Genomic DNA, 6,000 nt, shown 5'->3' with positions numbered 1-6,000 from the left:
TAGTGTTCAGAAACACGGTGCACTGTCCCTACCTGGTCTCACACAGCGCCTCTATCCTAAGGCCATACTTTGCAATTCAACTATGTGGATGTGCACGCTAGACAGATTCCTGTTGCAGACTGCAAGCTCAGCTGATTGCTAACAGATGAGTTCTAGACAAGATGGAAGAAAAGCATTTAGCACATGCTTATGAACCTGAGGGAGGTCCTGGAGGCAATCTTAGAGCAGCCTCTAGGTTGTGGGAGAAAGGAAATGTAGCGAATGGAGGTAACAGTAGAAGGAAGGGATGAGCTGGTCTATCTCCATCAGGGAAAAGACAGTGCTTGTAATTCACTGGCTGCTCTGCACGTTGAGTAAATAAAAAAAAAAAAAAGCAAAACCCAAAAAACTTACCTTCAAGGGTGCCTGTAGATTGGGCACTGGAGTGTCCTCTACTTTGGCGAGCAGCTGTTATGTGCAATGCAGGTCCTTACTCAGACCTAGTAGTAGACCAGCACTGTAAGCAAGACTGACTCCCCTGGTCTGACATGGTTTATGTCCTCAATCCTCAACAGATCTTCATCTTGACAAAAAACTGTCCAAGGAGCACAGATTCCTTCCCTGGTCCCATTATCCACAGCATGGTGTGCTGTCATTTTCTTTATCCATGAGAAAGAATGCTGAGTTGCTCAAGAAATTTTGGAAATAGCCTCCGTATCCTCTTCTCCCCCTAATGGTGACCTTGCCCAGCCCCAGGGGAGAAGCAAACTAGTCTAAATAATGAAAACCATCAGAATAAGCCCTGAAAGGTGATTAATGTTTCCAGGGAATAGAGGTGGGCCTCTTGTTCTTCAGCAAGTTTGTGGTTTGAGTGGATTGCAGAAAGAGGGAAGGCATGGAGAGAGAATAGCAGCAGTGGTGGGAAAGTGGACCACAACTGCTGCTTTGCCAGTTATGCCTCAGTGTAGTAATATCATGTCTTGCTAGTGGTTTCCAAGAATGTCCAAAATACACGTATTTGTATTCCCATATGCACACAGAACCATTTAAAAATTGCTTCAATGCCAGCTGGTCTGACAAAGATACACATGGAGGAAGACTGCTATATGTGTACCCTCAGAAACAAATGCCTGGCAAGCACAGCATTCCCTAGAAGGGCTGTGTGTATTATAAGCCCTCTAATCAGGTGCAAATGCAGAGCAACTCACAGCCAGCATGCCAAAGTATGACACTGGGTGTTGCTGTTTTACAAATCAAAAACCAAGGGCTCTTGTTCTAACAACCCAGAATACAGTTCCAATTTGATATGAAGAGAAGAAGATTTCATGAGGAGGAGAATCAAACATTGGAGCAGTTTGTCCACAGCAACTGTGGAAACTCTGTCCTTGGAGGTTTTCAGGACCCAAACAGATGAAGCCCTCAGCAACCTGCTCCCAGTTCAGTGTTGACCCCACTTTGAGCAGGAGACTGGACTGGAGATGTTTTGAGGCCTCTCCTCCCTGAATGATTCTGTGCTAATACCCCCTTCTCTGCATAGCCAGGCTAGGCCTGAAATGGATGGGTTCTCCCTGTAATACTTTGTTGACACCCAATTTTTGGGTGCCAGAGCTACTCTGTGAGCTGATACGGCATAGGCAAAGCAACCTGGTCTAGTGCTTTCTCCTGCTCTCACCTATCCAACTGCTGCAACAAAAGTCTCAGGCTCCTGGATCTTGCTGGACGGTCCCACCAGGACATATGAATACAAAGAAGGATAACCATTCAGGATAATCTCATGAGAACTGTCTGTTCTCTAGGTCTTTGGCTGATTTGATAGCCAGAGATAGGCACTTGCATCTGCATGGAGTTGTGTGGAATTACAGGTTCAGTAGCCATCTACTGTCTCACAGCTCTGAAATATTTGCTGCCATTCCCAACCTTCAAAGCTTTTAGTTCTGTAAAATTTTATTAGTGCTGTTCTCCAGTTATAAATCAAGCCTCCCGTTGTTCACTTTCTCCTCACATTGCTGCTGAGAAATGATGGCATATAGGTATAGTCCCAGGTCATGCTAGCTAGATCTTCATTACCCTCCCAGTGCCATGGGTTCCCTTACAGCCTGAAGATACGTATGAATTGTGCTTGATGTCCTTTGGAAAACTTGGTCACACTGAGCAAAATTTGTCACTGCTCATAGCAATATTGTGCATAATGAAAATATGTTACCTCGTGACAGTTGTAGCTCAAGAAGTTTTAGGCCAGCTTCCCTCTGCAAATGATACCCTCAAAGACACAACATAGTCCCAGACATGTATCACTCCAGTACAGATAATCCACACAGAAAATCTCTTCTCTAGAACAGAAAGATCAAGCATCCAAATGCCTACTCCCACAATGTGGAAATGAAGTTTAGTAACAACATTAAAAACCAGTTGAAACCAGTTCAACACATCAGTAATACATTTTTATTTAGTACTAATGCATTGTTTGTACTGATAACATCAAGAAGCATAGCCACTTCAAACAGGTGAGGTTTCTTGGAGTTTTCCACTCTTGAAAGTGCTCTACATTTCAACAACGTGGCCCAGTACAGAGCCAAAAAGTTACTATACTGTAATTTACAGACAACCCCTCTGCACACTCAATAGTTGCGCTTAGGTAAGCCCGTTTGTATTACCAATGCGAGGGACTTGCAAAGCTACAGCTAGAAGTAGCATCCCATTGCAAAACCCACCTACATTTGCCACATGATAGCATTTCATCTATGCCAGGGCAATCAAGTTTCAGTGTTTTCTGCATAGGTACTCTAGAAATATCTATCATCATAGTACCTCACAGTTGATATGGTTGTTTACCTCACAGGGTTGGAGATTTCATGGGTCATGCAGAAAAGTGACCTCGCTGAGGTAATAGGTGACTTGGATTTTCCAAAAGTTCTTGCTAATGTCCCTCATAAAAGCTGAAGTAAACTGCCGTGAAATAAAGGACATGATCATTTAATAAATCAGTTACTGACTACAGTAATAAAAAATGGGAGGTTACCAGTGTCCCGTCCCCGCCCCCCCCCGAGGGATTCACGCTTGGACTCGTAGATTTGAGTATTTATCTACGAAAAGGGTGAGTAGAAAGGTGGCAGTTTGTTGATATTAAATTACTTACGATCACAGAAGTGGAAAACAGCTGCAAAAGGATCTTGTACAGGGCTGATTGACCAGATAAAGCAACAAGGGAATTTCAAAGTCAAATGCAAAATAAAAATACAGTCTGAACCTCTCTAATGGGGTCAGAACTAGCAACTACTAAGAAAAAGCATTACTGGCTCTCTTTCAGGAACTGATTACAGGTTGTCTTTTCTGTACTACTTCATTTAGATCTGTATGAACAATAGTGTGGTGTTCAGTTGTTGCCAAAGCAGTGAACTGAATTTTCAAAATTAATGAGGAAAGAATTAATTTTTTCTTATTTCATAGGACCAAAGACACAGATTGTTGAAAGCCAAAAATAATATGGCTGAAGCATCACTATGTGTCATCCTGTTCCTACACTCTTCCCAAGGCACCAACTACATACTGCTGGCACAGACCTCCTCTGACCTACTATAGTCATTCTTAGAGAAGAGGTTACATCTTTTGAAATGTAGACAGGTGCACAGTAAAACTTTCAGATGTACGTAGGTACTCTCCCCGAATAGAAGGTTCAAGAAGCACCTAAAGTATTTTTGAAATTTTGTGCTAAAGGATTAATATAGTATCACACAGGAATCTGAATTTCTAACAGGAGAAAGCAAGTAAAGCAGGCTGATGATACGTACTGAGCATTAGGAGCTAAACTGCTAGGTGTCAAACACACTGAAGGTATTGTCTACTGCAGTAATTACCACACAAACCTTCTTAGGTTCTGAAATTGCTGTTTATGTTTTAGTTCAAACAAAATGAGGAAGTAAAAGCATTCCAGTAAAACTGGGATTATCTTGTATTCTCTCATTTCAGAAACAGAATCTGCAGCTCTTCAAATTGACCACTAGGTATGCTTTCAGCCACAATTAGCAAGCTCCCTGTTGTTCTGAGGTGAATGAACAACTTTCTGCCAAACCAGAAAGGCTGGAGAAAGATTATGTAATCTTAAAGTTATTTTTTAAATCAGATGCAACTTAGGAGAACAGGAGGTATTGCTGCTGGATATCCAGTATACCATTCTCTATTCTATCCCTTTTCTTCTTTGTTTTACAATAATATACAGCTAACAAGTGTTATTTTAAAAACCACCCAAATCATATCAGATTAGTACAAAACCATCTCATTTATTGTCTACTCTGACTTCCCACTGGAAGCCTCAGTATTTCTATTTATCTCCAATTGTGAAGTCTGCCTTAATTTTTGCTTTGCAAGTGTTATGAATAAAGACATAATTGGAAGAAAAAAGATTGGAACAAAAAAACATCAGCTCAGCCATGAAAAGAACAGTATTAGTACATCAGACGAACTTCACAGACATCTCGAGATAATAGCAATGGATTGGTTTATTACACTGAGGGTATAGCTTTACTTTTGACATCTTGTATGTGCATGGCAAATATCATATATATATGTTCATATTATAGCTTACAAGTAAATTAAGAGGCAGTTTGGGGAAAGTGTATTCAAAATTTTGGTGCCAAGCTTTCAGCCTCAGAACAACAACTTAAGAGGAATTTTAATACTACTTTGTATTGTGCATCAGGAACTGCTTACCTCTGCACCTTCTCTAATGAAATAGCCTGTTATTTTCCTGAAAAGATTCTCTTGATATTCCATCTTAACTAGATGAATTCATGTGTTATCAATTACTGGAAATAAATACCAATATTACCCTAAAAAAGACAAAGCACCTAATTTCTTAAGCGATCACTGCAAATATCCAGATTAAGAAGTCAACAGCTTTTGTGAAACAAGGCACTATATGTTTTCAAAGCATTCAAGTAATGCTATGCAAATGGCAAGTATTTTCATGCTGTAAGGTTGAAACATGCTCAAGGTTACAGCAATGTTCAGATAGCTCAATCAGTACAAGCGAATATACACCAGTAAGTTTTGAAACATACTATTTCCCTTCAGAATTTTAAAGGAAACAGAAGGGACAGGATGGGGAAAAATTACATTCTGAGCATCATATTCTCCTTTTACACCTTGTAAATTTAATCCTGTGAAAGTGAGGTATAGCTGCTTAAACCCAGGATAAACTTACAAGGAAAATTTCTCTACTGTTGCTCAACAGGCTTCATTACTTACTAACTGTAGCAAGGCTCCCGTAGTATCCTTACAGCCAAACTGGCGACTAGACTGGATAGAAAATTGGACTGTCAGGCTCAAAGGGTTGTACTTGGGCATACAAAACCCAGCTGACACCCTGAGGGATGGATACTAGGGCCAATATTACTCAATGCCTTTATAACCTGGATGATGGGACAGAACACACTCAACAAGCCTGCAGATGATACAAAATTAGAGAGATTATAGAGGGCCACTGCTCAGAGGGAGCTCAACTCTTGAGAAATAGGCTGACAGGAACCTTGCAACACCAAAGGCAAACGCAGCATCTTGTACCTGCACAGAGTTACTCCATCTCAACAGGACAGGCTGGACGCTGACAGGATAAAAAGAAGCTCTGCAGAAAAAGACCTGGGTATCTGAGTGAACAACATGAATCAGCAGCATGTCCTTGCAGCAAAGGCGGCCCTCAGCACACTGGGCTATATTAGCAAGAGTCTAGGCCAGCAGGCTAAAGCTACCTAATGGAAAAGTGTAGAGAGAAGATGGTGCCAGACTCTTAAAGGTGCACAAGCAAAGTGCAAGAGGAAACATGAGAAATTGACACATATAAGGAAAAAAATTCCTCACCGTGAAAGTGATGAACCACTAAAACAGGTTGCTCAGAGAGGTGGTGGACTCTTCATCCTTGGAGGTGTTCAAGACTCAGCTGGACCAGCCCTGAACAACCTGCTCTAACTGGACCTCCTTTGAGGTCCCCTGGCTGGGCTAGGTAGCCTCCAGAAGTCCTTGCATTCC

Source organism: Gymnogyps californianus, chromosome 1, assembly GCF_018139145.2.
Source record: "Gymnogyps californianus isolate 813 chromosome 1, ASM1813914v2, whole genome shotgun sequence".
Lineage (NCBI taxonomy): Eukaryota > Metazoa > Chordata > Aves > Accipitriformes > Cathartidae > Gymnogyps > Gymnogyps californianus.
The sequence above is the reverse complement of the archived record's forward strand: the minus strand, read 5'-3'. Positions refer to the sequence as shown.